Source organism: Rhinolophus sinicus, chromosome 1 (genome assembly GCF_057876585.1).
Source record: "Rhinolophus sinicus isolate RSI-liver-muscle chromosome 1, RSI-T2T, whole genome shotgun sequence".
NCBI classification, from domain to species: Eukaryota; Metazoa; Chordata; class Mammalia; order Chiroptera; family Rhinolophidae; genus Rhinolophus; species Rhinolophus sinicus.
The window spans coordinates 115,477,963-115,493,057 of record NC_142501.1 but is presented as its reverse complement, the minus strand read 5'-3'; positions in this window follow the sequence as shown (position 1 = coordinate 115,493,057).

The window sequence follows — 15,095 nt, the reverse complement described above, 5'->3', positions numbered from 1 at the left end:
TGGTTGTCGTTGCTCTCGGGCTCCCTCAGTGAACAACAGGGATTATGTGTGTCAACAGAAATGCACGCACACACGCACACGTGGGTTCAATATCAAATATAATGAAAACTATGAATTCCTACCAATTCTTCTAATTCCAGTCAAATTCCACAGGGATCATTCCACAGGGTTTTTTCTTCACTCTCTGTTAAGTCCCTTTTATGGCAGTAAGGTGGCTCCCATCATCTGTATCTTATTTGTTTCATCTCCTTGCTGTGCCCACGCACATGTCCTCCTCACTGCCTTGGATTCCAACGCCCCACATTGAGTGGTGACCACTGTTGACCTCACTGTGCTCTCCCAGTGTGTGCCCTTGCCCTCACGTGCTTTCTCAGATCCCCTGTACCAGGCCCCCTCCTCTGCAGGTGATGTTCCCCCTTCAGGCTCTGAAAACCCGCGCTGGCTGTCCCTGTGTTCCTGTGTTGACGCCTCCTGACCTTGCCCAGTCTCTGACCCTTCATCCCAGTCCTTGTCTTTCAGGGATGCTCTGACTTGCGCTCCAGCACTGTCGTGGTGCCCTCCCACACCTACGCCTTCCTCTTCCATCCCGGCTCCGACAGCTTACTCTGAGCTGTCACAGCTCCGTTTTTGTCCCCATGCTTTTGAGCTGAAATGATTGGGAAGAGAAAGAAGAAAGGGGGGGAAGGGCTCTATGTACCTTTTATAATCCGCTTGTCAAGCTCTACAAATACAAGCAAGGATTTTGATTGGAATTGCGTTAAATCTGTAAACAAACTGTGGAGAAAAGACATTTGTAATACTGAGTTTTCCAAACTTAATATTTTAATTGTCTGATGAAGTCTCAATGTTTAAAATATTTCCCATAGCGGGCTGGCATATATATTTTTTATTTATTCCCTATTATTTGATACTTTTGATCCTATTAAAAATGTTATTTTAAAAATCAACTTCATTTCCTCTTTGTTGCTCACTTACAGGCATACAATTGATATTTTGCACTTTGAGCTTGATATCAGCTATAATGCTGAACTCTCATATTTTTCTTACTCGATTGTTCTTTCTGTGGATTCTTTTGGATTTTCTACTTGTACAGATAATATATTTTATAAATGGGGACAATTTTGTTTCTTCCTTTCCAATTCGTAGAGTTTTCATTTCTTTTTCCTTCTTACTGCAGGAATATTCTTGAATAGAAGGTGAAATATTTCTGAAATTCCATGTATTTCTGAAATTCCAAAGCAGAATCAAAATATCTTTCTCTAATTCTGTAAATAGTGGTGGTTTTTAAAAGGAAATGTCGTCTATTAGTGTATTAGTGTTCTATTGCTGAATAACAGATCACCACCAACTTAGCACCTAACAAACACCCACATTATTATTTCACATTCTGATGTGCCCGGCGTCTGGGCTCAGCTGGTCCTTGCTCAGGATCTCACAGGCTGCGGTCAGGGTGTCAGCATTAGGAGGCTCCACTGGGAAGAAGCCACTTCGAAGCTCCTTTACTTTGTTGGCAGAATTCCCTGTGACTGTTCAACCATATATTTATATTCCCAGCGATTCTCTGGCTCTCAGCGGGAGGCTGCCTACAGGTCCTAGGGGTTGCCTACAGTTCTAAGAGGCGTGTCTGAGTCAGGGTGGGCTGCGATAACAAAATACCATGGACTCATTAACAACAGACCTTTCTTCCTCACCGTTCTGGAGGCTGGGAAGTCCAAGACCAAGGCATTCGCAGATTCAGTGTCTGGTGAGGGCCCACTTCCTGATCCATCGACACCGGTCTTCTTGCTGTGACACATGGCAGAGGGGCAAGTGATCGCTCTTAGGCCTATTGTGTTTTTGTTTGTTTGTTTGTTTTGTTTTAAATTTATTGGGGTGACAATTGTTAGTAAAGTTACATAGATTTCAGGTGTACAATTCTGTATTACATCATCTATAAATTCCATTGTGTGTTCACCACCCAGAGTCAGTTCTCCTTCCATCACCATATATTTGATCCCCCTTACCCTCATCTCCCACCCCCCAACCCCCTTACCCTCTGGTAACCACTAAACTATTGTCTGTGTCTATGAGTTTCTGTTTTCATTTGTTTGTCTTGTTCTTTTGTTGCTTTTGGTTTATATACCACATATCAGTGAAATCACATGGCTCTCTGCTTTCTCTGTCTGACTTATTTCGTGTCAGTATTACACTCTCAAGATCCATCCATGTTGTCACAAATGTTCCTATATCATCTTTTCTTACCGCCGAACAGTATTCCATTGTGTATATATACCACAACTTCTTTCTCCATTCATCTATCGAAGGACATTTAGATTGTTTCCATGTCCTGGCCACCGTAAACAAAGCTGCAGTGAACATTGGAGCACACGGGTCTTTATGTATAAATGTTTTCAGATTTTTTGGGTAGATACCCAGGAGAGGGATTGCTGGGTCATATGGTAATTCTATTCGTAATTTTTTGAGGAAACTCCACACTGCCTTCCATAACGGCTGAACCAGTCTGCATTGCCACCAACAGTGTATGGGGTTCCTTTTTCTCCACAGCCTCTCCAACACTTGTTACTATTAGTCTTGTTGATGATAGCCATTCTGACTGGGGTGAGGTGATACCTCATTGTGGTTTTGATTTGCATTTCTCTGATGATTAGTGATGTTGAGCATTTTTTCATATGTCTATTTGCCATTTGTATGTCCTCTTTGGAGAAATGTCTCTTCAGGTCCTCTGCTCAATTTTCAATTAGGTTGTTTGTTTTGTTGTTGTTGAGTTGCATGAGTTCCTTGTATATTCTGGATATTAGCCCCTTATCAGAGGCACTGTTTGCAAAAACCGTCTCCCATTCAGTTGGTGGCCTCTTTATTTTGTCGGTGGTTTCTTTTGCTGTGAAGAAGCTTTGAAGTTTCATATAGTCCCATTCGTTTATTTTAGCTTTTACTTCCATTGCCTTTGGAGTCAAATTCATAAAATGCTCTTTGAACCCAAGGTCCATAAGTTTAGTACCTATGTTTTCTTCTATGCAGTTTATTGTGTCAGGTCTTATGCTTAAGTCTTTGATCCATATTGAATTAATTTTGGTACATGGTGACAAATAGCCGTCCAGTTTCATTCTTTTGCACGTGGTTATCCAATTCTCCCAGCACCATTTATGGAAGAGGCTGTCTTTCCTCCATTGTACGTTTTTAGCTTCTTTGTCAAAAATTATCTGTCCATATTTATGTGGTTTTATTTCTGGGTTCTCAATTCTATTCCATTGGTCTATATGTCTGTTTTTCTGCCAATACCATGCTGTTTTGATTATTGTAGCCCCGTAGTAAAAGCCAAAGTCAGGAAGTGTGATACCTCCATTATTGTTCTTTTTTCTTAAGATTGCTTTGGCTATTTGGGGTCTTTTGTGGTTCCAAACAAATCTGATGATTTTTTGTTCTATTTCTTTAAAAAGTGCCATTGGGATTTTGATGGGGAGTGCATTGAATCTGTATATTGCTTTGGGTAATATGGCCATTTTAACTATGTTGATTCTTCCAATCCATGAGCACGGAATGTCTTTCCATTTCTTGGTGTCTTCTTCAATTTCTTTCAAAAATGTCTTATAGTTTTCAGCATATTGTTCTTTCACATTCTTGGTTAAGTTTGTTCCTAGGTATTTTATTCTTTTTGCTGCAATTGCAAAAGGAATTGTCTTTTGTATTTCTTTTTCTGAGATTTCATTGTTAGTATATAGGAAAGCAATGGACTTTTGTACGTTGATTTTGTAGCCAGCAACTTTACTGTATTCGTTGATTGTTTCTACTAGCTTTTTGGGGGAGTCTTTAGGGTTTTCTATATATAGCATCATGTCATCTGCAAAGAGTGACAATTTAACGTCTTCATTCCCAATTTGGATGCCTTTTATTTCTTTCTCTTGCCTGATTGCTCTGGCAAGGACTTCCAACACTATGTTGAAAAGCAGAGGTGATAGGGGACAGCCCTGTCGTGTTCCTGAACGTAGAGCAAATGGCTTCAGTTTTTCACCATTAATTATGAGATTAGCAGAGGGCTTGTCATATATGGCCTTTATTATGTTAAGGTATTTTCCTTCTATACCTATTTTATTAAGTATTTTAATCATAAATGGATGTTGTATCTTGTCCAATGCTTTTTCTGCATCAAATTTATATAATCATATGATTTTTGTCCTTTATTTTGTTTATGTGATGTATCACATTGATGGATTTGCGGATGTTGAACCATCCTTGAGCCCCGGGGATGAACCCCACTTGGTCGTGATGAATAATCTTTTTAATGCATTGTTGTATTCAATTTGCTAGAATTTTATTTAGGAGTTTTGCATCGGTATTCATCAGAGATATTGGTCTGCAGTTTTCTTTTTTTGTGCTGTCCTTACCAGGTTTTGGTATCAGGGTAATGTTGGCCTCATAAAATGAGTTAGGGAGTACTATCTCTTCTTCAATTTTTTGGAAGAGTTTGAGCAGGATTGGTATTAGATCCTCTTTGAAGGTTTGGTAGAATTCACTAGTGAAGCCATCTGGTCCCGGACTTATGCTTTTGGGAAGGTTTTGGATGACTGATTCAATTTCGTTACTGGTGTTCGGTCTGTTTAGATTTTCCAGTTCTTCATGGTTCAGCCTTGGAAGGCTATATGTTTCTAAGAACTTGTCCATTTCTTCTAGGTTATTGAATTTGGTGGCAAATACTCCTTCGTACTATTCTTGGATGATCCTTTCTATTTCTGTGATGTCCGTGATAACTTCCCCGTTTTCGTTTCTGATTTTGTTAATTAGTGTCTTCTCTCTTTTTATCTCAGTGAGTCTAGCCAAGGGTTTGTCAATTTTGTTAATCTTTTCAAAGAACCAGCTCTTTGTCACATTAATTTTTTCTATTGTCTTTTTGTTCTCTATTTCGTTTAGTTCTGCTCTAATTTTTGTTATTTCCTTTCTTCTGCTGACCTTGGGTTTCACTTGTTCTTCTTTTTCTAGTTCTTTAAGGTGTATCATGAGGCTATCTATTTGGGAGTTTTCTTGTTTCTTGAGATAGGCCTGTAATGAGATAAATTTCCCTCTTAAAACTGCTTTTGCTGCATCCCAAAAAATTTGGTAGGATGTATTTTCATTGTCATTTTTTTCTATGTATCTTTTGATCTCTGCTCTAACTTCTTCTTTGACCCAGTCGTACTTAAAAAGTATGTTGTTTAATCTCCATGTATTTGTGTTTTTTCCTGCTTTCTTTTTGCAGTTGATATCCAATTTAAAAACTTTGTGATCAGAGAATATGCTTGGTATGATTTCAATCTTCTTAAATTTGCTGAGGCTGATTTTATGTCCCAACATATGGTCTATCCTTGAGAATGTTCTGTGTACACTAGAAAAGAATGTATAGTCCGATGTTTTAGGATGAAGTACTCTATAAATGTCAATTATGTCCATTTCATCTAATGTGTCATTTAGGGCTGCTGTTTTGTTATTTATTTTCTGTTTGGATGATCTCTCCATAGCTGTCAATGATGTAGTTAAGTCCCCTGGTATAATTGTGTTTTGGTGAATTTCTCCCTTTAGTTTTGTTACTAGTTGCTTGGTATATTTCGGTGCTCCCTGATTGGGGGCATAAATATTGATGACTCTTATGTCTTCTTGCTGTATAGTCCCCTTCACCGTAATGAAATTTCCATCTTTGTCTCTTATTATCTTTTTCACCCTGAAGTCTGTTTCATCTGATATCATTATGGCTACACCTGATTTTCTCTGGGTACCATTTGCTTGGAATGTCAATTTCCACCCTTTCACTTTGAGTCTGTGCTTGTCCTTGTAGCTGAGATGTGTCTCTTGGAGACAACATATGGTTGGGTTTCATTTTTTGATCCAATCTGCTACTCTGTGCCTTTTTATTGGTGAGTTCAGTCCATTTACATTTAGGGTGATTATTGATATGTGAGGGTTTCCTGTCATTCTATCTTTAGTTTTCTGGTAAGGCTGTGTCTCCATTGTTTCTTTGCCTTTTTGTTGTTGTCTATTATTTCTGTGTGGTGGTATTCTATGATGTTTCCCTCTGTTTCTTCTTTATTGCAGTATATATTTCAGTTCTGGATTTTTTTTTTTTTTTAGTGTTTACCCTTAAGTTTATGTAAAAGAAAGTTTGATATTTAGAGTATTCCATTTTCTTCAGCACGCTTACTTTCTCTATTCCCGTATTCCGCTTCAGGCCTTTACTCTCCCCTTTTTTATGTTTTGGTTGCCACAAATTGTCCCTGTTGATGGTGGTCGAATAGCCTCCTTTAGTATTTCTTGTAGTGCAGGGTGTGTATTAGAAAATTCCCTCAGCTTCTGTATGTCTGGAAAGGTCTTTATTCCCCTTTGAGATCTAAAGGATATCTTTGCTGGATATATTATTCTTGGCTCATAATTTCTCTCTTTTAATAGTTTAAATATTTGGTTCCACTCCCTCCTGACTTGGTGAGTTTCTGCTGAGAAATCTGATGATAATCTAATGGTCTTTCCTTAGTAAGTTACCGTCTTCTTTTCCCTGGCTGCCTTGAGGATTCTTTCTTTGTCGTTGATTTTAGACAGTTTCAATACAGTGTGCCTTGGAGAAGGCCTGTTGGGATTGAGGTAATTAGGTTTTCTATTTGCTTCTGTCTAATGGGCTTTCCTTTGTAAGTTACCGTCTTCTTTTCCCTGGCTGCCTTGAGGATTCTTTCTTTGTCGTTGATTTTAGACAGTTTCAATACAGTGTGCCTTGGAGAAGGCCTGTTGGGATTGAGGTAATTACGTGTTCTATTTGCTTCTTGGATTCGAGGGTTCAGTTCTGTCCACAAGTTTGGGAAGTTCTCATCGACGATTTGTTTTAATATATTCTCTGTTCCCTTCTCTCTTTCTTCTCCTTCTGGTATGCCCATTACTCTTATATTACTCTTTCTGATGGAGTCAGAAAGTTCTTGTAGACTTCTTTCATTTCTTTGAAGTCTCAAGTCTCTTTCTTCTTCCATCTGTGTAATTTCCAGGTTTCTATCTTCGATGTCACTGATTCTTTCCTCCATCTGGTCAACTCTACTACCTAAGCTGGTTATTTCGTTCTTAATGTCTTCTATTGAGTTCTTAATCTCCAGAAATTCTATTTGGTTCTTTTTTAAAATTTCAATCTCTTTCATAAAATGCTCATGCTGTTCTTTGATTGTGTTTCTGAGTTCATTTAACTGACTCTCTGTGTTTCTTGCATCTCGTTGAGTTTTTTCAGAACTGCAATCTTGAATTCTCTGTCATTTAAGTCACATATTTCTGTATCTTTAAGTGCCTTTTCTGGAGATTTTTCACTTTCTTTCTGAGCTATCTTGTTGCCTTGGTTATTCATGGCAATTACTGATTTACGATTTCTCTTCCTAGACATCTACAGGAGTGGCTTCTGCAACAGGTTGATAGGAAGCGGTCTTTCTTTTGTTTTCCAGTACTTGTTGGTAGAGTGTTTTAATTTTTTTTCAACAGCAGCTTATTTTTCTTCTCCCACACGGTGGTGCTATGTTTTCTCTGCACTATTCCAGCTTCTCACACAATGGGGTGATTCCCTGGGAGACGGGCTTCTCCTCTATTAATAGTTAGTCTAGGTCACAGGGTGCAGTATCCCTGTGGGTATGCGGAGAGCTTTTGATGTTCCAAAGCTCTTCCAGTTCCAGATTCAGAGCCCGTATGTTTCAGCAGTTCTGTTTACTCCTGCAGGGATCCGCCCAGATAGGTGGGGCCAGGGGCGGGGTGAGTTGTGAGAGGTGGCCCAGAGCAATGGCGGTGACCACCACCACAGCCCGTCCTGCTTCCACAGCTCCCTCCCCTTTGCCAGAACTAGTTGGGCTGCGAATTTGTGTCTGCGGTCTACCGTTCTCAGAACAGCAAATATTCTATTCTTTTGATCTGACATAGCTGCTATTCAGCTTCTAGCACTGGGCAGGTGGAAGCGGGGCGAGCTCTGGGAGGGTAGGGAGGGGGCGGCTAGTCTCAGTGCCTAAAACTTCCGTTCTCTGCTCGGCAGTGAGGGCTTAAACCACCGTTTTCAGCTTTCTTCCCTCAGTCTTTTCTCCGAGGTCTCTGCCATGAGCGTTGGGTTGAGCCGTGTTATATGCTGCCCCCTCAGCCCTGTGGGCCATAATCGTCCCACTCATGAGAGCAACATCCTCCCACTCTAATCATCTCCCAAAGGCTCTGTTTCCAAAGACTTTCACGTGGGGCATCAGGACTTCACCTATGAATTTCAGGGGGACATGACATGAGCATTCAGCCTATGGCAGAGCCCTTCACGGTTCGTGGCCATGTGCGCTCACTCAGGATGGCTGAGACTTCAGGAGGCAGCCAGGGGAACCTCTCACTTCCCAGAGCAGGGCTCTTCTTCTTTTAAAGGTTTTCAGCTGATGAAATCAGGCTCACTCAGATTCATTCCCCTTTTGATTGACTCACAATGATCTGAGTTACTTACATGTGCAAAATTCCTTTACTTTTTGCCACATTCTGAGGGTTAGAGGCAAGGGACAGATCCTGCTCATTCTCAATGGGAAAGGATTATGAAAGGTGAGCACAGCAAAAGGCAGATGTTATGAACTGACCTGAGGGTCTATGTTCTTCAGTTGTGTGATGGAAGTTTTCTTACAATACCAATTCTATCATGAATGAATGTTGAATTTTACTCGATGCTTATTTTGCATCGATGGAGATCATTTGCTTTTAATTGTTCACGTGCGTCACCGTGTTTCCTTTGTCAAATCAGTCAAGCATTTCTCAGGTCAGCCGAACTTGGTTATGGTATTTTCTTGCTTTGTTTTATACATTGCTACACTTGGTATGCTAATAGCTGGTGAGGACGTTTTCATCTCTCTTCGTGCATAATGATACTACAAAGAATTTTTAATACTTTAACAACATTTACACGTCTCCAAACATGTGCTTATGTTGCTTTGTACTTCAATTCTGTCTTGTATCTTACACAGACACAAGATATGTTCATAACTTTTTCAGGATCTTATCCACGTTCATTGAAGTACCTACATATTTAACCCTTTATTTCCTCTGTTTCTTCCTTACATCTCAGAACTTCCATATGGGGTAGTTTTTCTTCTGTTTGTAGTGGACATCCTTTAGAATTTTCATCAGTGAGAAATTCCTGGTAGTAATCTCTGTTTTTATTTTGTCTGAGTATTGGCACATATTTTCACTTCGTAGAGAATTCCACGTTGGTAGTTAGTGTCTTTGATGATATGGAAGATGACATTCTGTTGCACTTTGGCTTCCATAATTGCTGTTGAGTAATTGGTTCTCCAACTGTTCGTTTTTTGAACATAATCTATTCCACACCCTGCCCCTGTCCCCACAATCTTTGGTTACTTTTAAGGTTTTACTCTTTGCTTTGGTTCATGAATCAGGAACAAAGTAATATTCAGAGACTGGAGCTATTGTAGTGCCAGGCCATTGGGGTTCATGCCCTGACAAGTTTGCAATGGCCTATTTGTGCCCGGTGAGCGTAGAGACTTTTATTTTCTTTCTGACCTCCCATGACCCCTGCAAACGCTTTCCGTCTTAGGCTGTGTATTTTGACCTTGGTGACCACTGTAATTCCTGGCCACACTGAGCCCAGGGAAGTGGTGGTCGTTATGCAGCCAGATGCTTGACACGTGCTGGTCTTTCCTGCTGGTGTTCGCTCACAGTGCCCAGAGGGCTGGCTTTAGAATTTGGATGACTGCAGTTTTATCTTGAACTGCACTCCTGGGTCTCTGGAGACAGTGTGCCATCGGGCACAGGTAACAAGTGCAGCCGGGGCATGGATTCACTTATAAGGACAAGAGCATCTTGGGTGGGGATAATTATTTGCTGCTTACAATCTGAATTTTCAAACAGGTGTGCAGGTGAGACATTTAGTGCAATACATTGCATGTGTGAAGTTAACAACTAGTGTGTTTAAGTTAGCTTTAAACTGTGTGCACAGTTTGTTCCCTTTTGGTGGTGTTTTGAAGCCAAATAACGAGCAAGGGGGGACTCTATGGAGAGGCCAACCCATGGATACACAGTGTTCATAAACAGACTTTTAAGAGTCATTCCCCAATTTGTAGTTTCAAGTTGGCTCTGGATGTATTTAGATACATGCTGGTCTCGGTTGTAGACATCTGAAACCTACAGGTTGGCTTTGACCATAGAAGGGAAGTAGAATTTTATTAACAACAAACTGAAAGATGGGTGCTTTATTACAAAAATAAACCAAAACAAAACATAGCACATTCTTGGTTTGAGGGAAGAAATCATCTCAGTGGAGCTGCAATAGCCCGATGCCCCCAAAAGCAATTCAGAAATCCTGCACCTGGAGGGCTCATTCTCAAGGAAGCAGCTCTTCTCTGGAGGACACATAAAAAGTGTCCTTCAACCTTGCTATATGAATAGGTGCAATAGAATAATAACAGAATAAAGAAATTCAGGTTGATTTAGCTGGAGGAAGTGAAAGTTTTCCTCATGATAATGGTTGAAATTTGGAGGGTCAGACTCAACAGATGTGAAGGGGAATTGAGCTCCATAGTCCAGGGGAGTGAGATGTGGGTGGTCTAACTGCTGTCACAGAGGGTTTCAGGAAAGGGGTGATGCTTTCATTGTTACTAGATCAGAAAGGTGACTGGGCCCCAACAATTTAGAGGGGAGGAGAGGCAGGATGCCAGCTGACTAGCTGATCCCTGAGAGGGTGTGTCTAAAAGCTGCAGAAAGACTCCCTAGGCAGAGCAAGGAGGACCCTCCAATCAAATATTGGGACAGCAGTATGAATTGGTTACAGAATATCAGGGCAGGTTTGAGAGGGGAAGTTGAATCACATCAGTGTAAAAACTCAAAAAACATTAGTGAGTGGCTCTTAAGGTGACCATGTATTGTATGCTGTACCCTGGGAAAGCACGCCCAAGAAATCATGTTTAGGAGTCGTGGTAAGGCACAGAAAACATGAGCTATATTGGAGGGAGGGTAGGAGGTAAGACCATATAGTATTGACTGATTTTGTAATAGTCGTTGGTCTGCTGGAAGGATCTCTTGTGGGAAGGATTATGTAACCCAGGCAAGTCGAATGTGGACAAGATTTATTTAAACATCAGATGCTTTTGGCAGAAACCACAGTTCCTGTTTTCACATATCTCACTATGGAAAACTGCATAAAACAAAATCTAGAGGAACATAAGTGTTAGGAAAACATCTAGGGCAAAAAAAGGGGAAAGAAAAAGTACTCAGAACCGGCAAAAAGCATAGCACGACTTGGTAGAGAAGGAAAGAACTCTGTGAGGTAGGGTAATGAGCTAAGTCTTCCTGAAACTACTGGTAAACTAAAACAATAAAGGCCAATAGCTTAAAGGACATAGCTGATTGAGGTGATAAACAGAGCCAGTGACATCCTACCTAAACCAGAGGAAAATACCTCTCTTGAGTAGTCGTGACACAGACGGCCGCTAGGGGCGCAGTTCATTTAAAGCAACTTATTTCAGAACTTGCTGTGGTTCTCTCATGGAACCAATAATGGGGACAAAGTGGGCAGCAGAATGTTCCCAGGGAAGCAGGTTTCCCAGATCCAAGCAATTCCATAGTGAGTGGCAGGAACCATAGTTGCTCAGTACCAAAATCACTGGTCCATGGGGGAGAGTGGAATCACGAGTGGAGCCCACAGGCCATGCAGCATCAGAATGCCAGAAAGAGGACACTCAATGCGCTAGTCAGAACTGAGAGACTGAAAATGCTGAATGGAAAGAACTTCTCAGGACCTGATACCTGGAACTACTTCCACTGAAAATTGTAAAGAACAAAAGGCAGGACTACCTTAAACGACAAGCTTGGGAAAGGAGATGAGTGAATTTTGGCCTCTACCACATCCTGGTTCCATATGTATAGAAAACTTTTAGTGTCTAATTTAACCTCTTATGGAAGTTTTCTTCTAATTACGTTTTAGAAATTGGGATATAACATAACATACGCTGTTCAAAAGAGTGCAAATCTGTACTTTTAGTATATTGATTACGTTGTAACACCATCACCAGTGTCCAATTCCAGAGTATTTCCATCGCATCAAAAGGAAACCCTGTACCTGTTAGTAGTCAGTCCCAATTCTCCCCTACCTGCCCTCTTGGCAACGACTAATGAAATTTTAGTGTCTATGGATTTGCCTCTTCCAGATATTTCACATACTTGGAACCATACAGCGTGCGGCTTTTTAGTCGGGCTGATTTCACTTACCATCATGTTTACAATTTTCATCTATATTGTAATGTGTAGCATTACAGATTCCTTAGTAAAGCTGAATGATATTCCATTGTGTGCATATACAGTATTTGTCTATCCATTTGTCAGTTGATGGGCGTGGAGTGTTTCCATTTGGGGCTATTATGCATAATGACGCTGTGAGCATTGCTGTGTGATCCTAAATGGTTTTCAGGGTCATGATCACAGACCCCAGACAAGCATCATGGGTTGACCACTATACTAGCAAAGTTGAAACTAACTGATATTTTTTTAGATACCTCTCAGTCTATTCTGGCCTTTGACTACACAAAGTACTGGGGTTGGGAAAATAATTGTGTTTCGGATAACTGTTCTAGGAGTCGGGGATTGCTTTATTTTCTAAAATGTGTAAGTGTGGAAAACAATTGCCGTGTAATTGTTTTGAATCAAAACTTGCTTGACTCCTTAAAAGTGAGGCTCCTGAGCTGCTTAGCAGTGAACACACACAGTTGCAAGGCCCTGAACTGCACCCACTCCTGGCTGCAGCTGCCAAAGGGATGCAGACATGGACAGTTCATCTGATTGAAACTGGCACGATGAGAAGTCTGGGAGAATGGAGTTAGGCTCTAAATGGGGATTTGGGACTTTAATTTCTTTGGATGCATAATGCCCAAGGACAGCAGGGCTTTTTACATTGTAGCTCCAGTGGACTTCAACTGAAAGATTCAGGGTTTTAATGTTTTAAGATTTTAATCTTTTAATCGTAAGACTAGAAATTAACGGGAGGGGTTATACTTAATTTTGGAGTGTCACTATATGCTGACATGTGAGTAGGAGAATATTTTAATTTAATTTGGAATATTTAATTTTAACATTGTTATTTAATATCATTGCAGAAACTCTGAGAGGGTATATTGGTCAATATGGCTGTTCAGAAGTTGGGGTAGAAAATAGCTTTAAATTCAGAGTGGCTATTGAGATCATTCAATTAATATAATACTATTCTGTTCCATTTCAGAACCTAGAGCAAAATCTAATTCTTTCAATACAAAGAAAGGTCCTAGAATGTCCTAGAAATATCGATACCTTAGTACAGAAGTGCAGTTATTTTCTTGTGACAAATATTTTCTTCTTCTTATGTTAAATGTATATACCATAGTTCTCTGCTAATGATGCCTCATCGGGTAATCTATTGAGGATATCTAAGGAGACAGAGACACGCATGTAGAATACATTTTTTAAAAGTAGCACAAGCTAAGGTATCTCTTATTCAAAGGGAAGGGCAAAAGCACAGGAGCTGGTGGTTATATTGTCACTTATCATCCATCAAGGAGATGAAAAGATGCTTTTGCTGTAGATTTTTTAAGCAGCTGGATTACACCAATATTAAAATGTGTGTGTGGGGGGAAATTCCTCCGGTTTTCTCCCTTAGCTGAGTCTTTGCTACTGCCATTGCCAGGTGTGTAAAAATGATGATTAGATTTGGGCCCTTTAGTGTTTCATCCTTGGGCCAAAGTAGAGGATAAACCTGGGACGTCTCCCAGTGGAGGCCTTGAACTCTTTATCTCCAACATGGGACACAGAGTGGGAACCCAGGATGTCCTTTCTGCCCCCTGCCTGCAGTAAGTGGGGATTTCCAGAATTCCCCCCATTTGCTGCTGCTGTGCATACGCTCCTCTGCAAAGTGAGTTGGTTTTCCATTCCTGGTGTAGTAACTTAATTTAGTGCAAGGTTTGTGGTAGGAGGTTGGAGTTTTTCTGGTTTCACATTGGTAGACATGTTCCTCACTCTTTCCGCTTTTCTTTTTTCTTTTTTTGGGGGTAGTCTGATTCCTCTTATTTATATTCATACAAAACAGGCTCTTAAGCAGGTCTGCATTCAAAAATTATGTGATTAAGAATTAAACCGGGTGTTTCCGGAATAATGGCGGCGTGAGGTGAGCCTCTGTAAAGCTCCCTGGAATTTACAACGAATCGAACAACAAAAACTCCACGAAGGACTCCCTGCACAGCAGACAGGCAAGACGAAGAGGCCCACTACCGACTGAAATCACCTACAGGTGGGAGATCCACGCGAGTGGAGGGAGGAGGAAAGGGAGAAGCACGGAGACGGAGCCGCGCGGGCGCAGGACGCAGACCCAGCTCAGTGCGCCGAGCTCGCTGCTTCCCGGAGCTACCGCAGCTGCGGGAGAGGGAAGAGCTCGGACTGCTAGGGCTCCGCTTGTGGCCCACAGGGCTGAGGGGGCAGCATATAACACGGCTGAACCCAACGCTCACGGCAGTGCCCTCGGAGAAAAGACTGAGGGAAAAAGGCTGAAAATGGTGGTTTAAGCCCTCACTGCCGAGCAGAGAACGGAACCTTAGGCACTGAGACTACCCGCCCCCTCCTTACCCTCCCAGAGCTCGCCCCGCCCCCACCTACCCAGTGCTAGAAACGGAACAGTAGCAGTGTCAGAGCAAAAGAACAGAATATTTGCTGTTCTGAGAACTGTGGGCCACAGACAAAAATTTGCAGCCCGACTAGTTCCGGCAAAGGGGAGGGAGCTGTGGAAGCAGGACGGGCTGTGGTGGTGGTCGCCGCCATTGCTCTGGGCCACCTCTCACAGCTCACCTCGCCCCGTCCCCACCTATCTTGGCGGATCCCTGCAGGAGTAAACAGAACTGCTGAAATATACAGGCTCTGAATCTGGAGCGGGAAGAGCTTTGGAACATCAAAATCTCTCCGCATACCCACCGGGACACTGCGCCCTGTGACCTAGACGAACTATTAACAGAGGAGAAGCCCGTCTCCCAGGGAATCCCCCCATTGTGTGAGAAGCTGGAATAGTGCAGAGAAAACATAGCACTACCGTGTGGGAGAAGAAAAATAAGCTGCAGTTGGAGAAAAAATAAAAT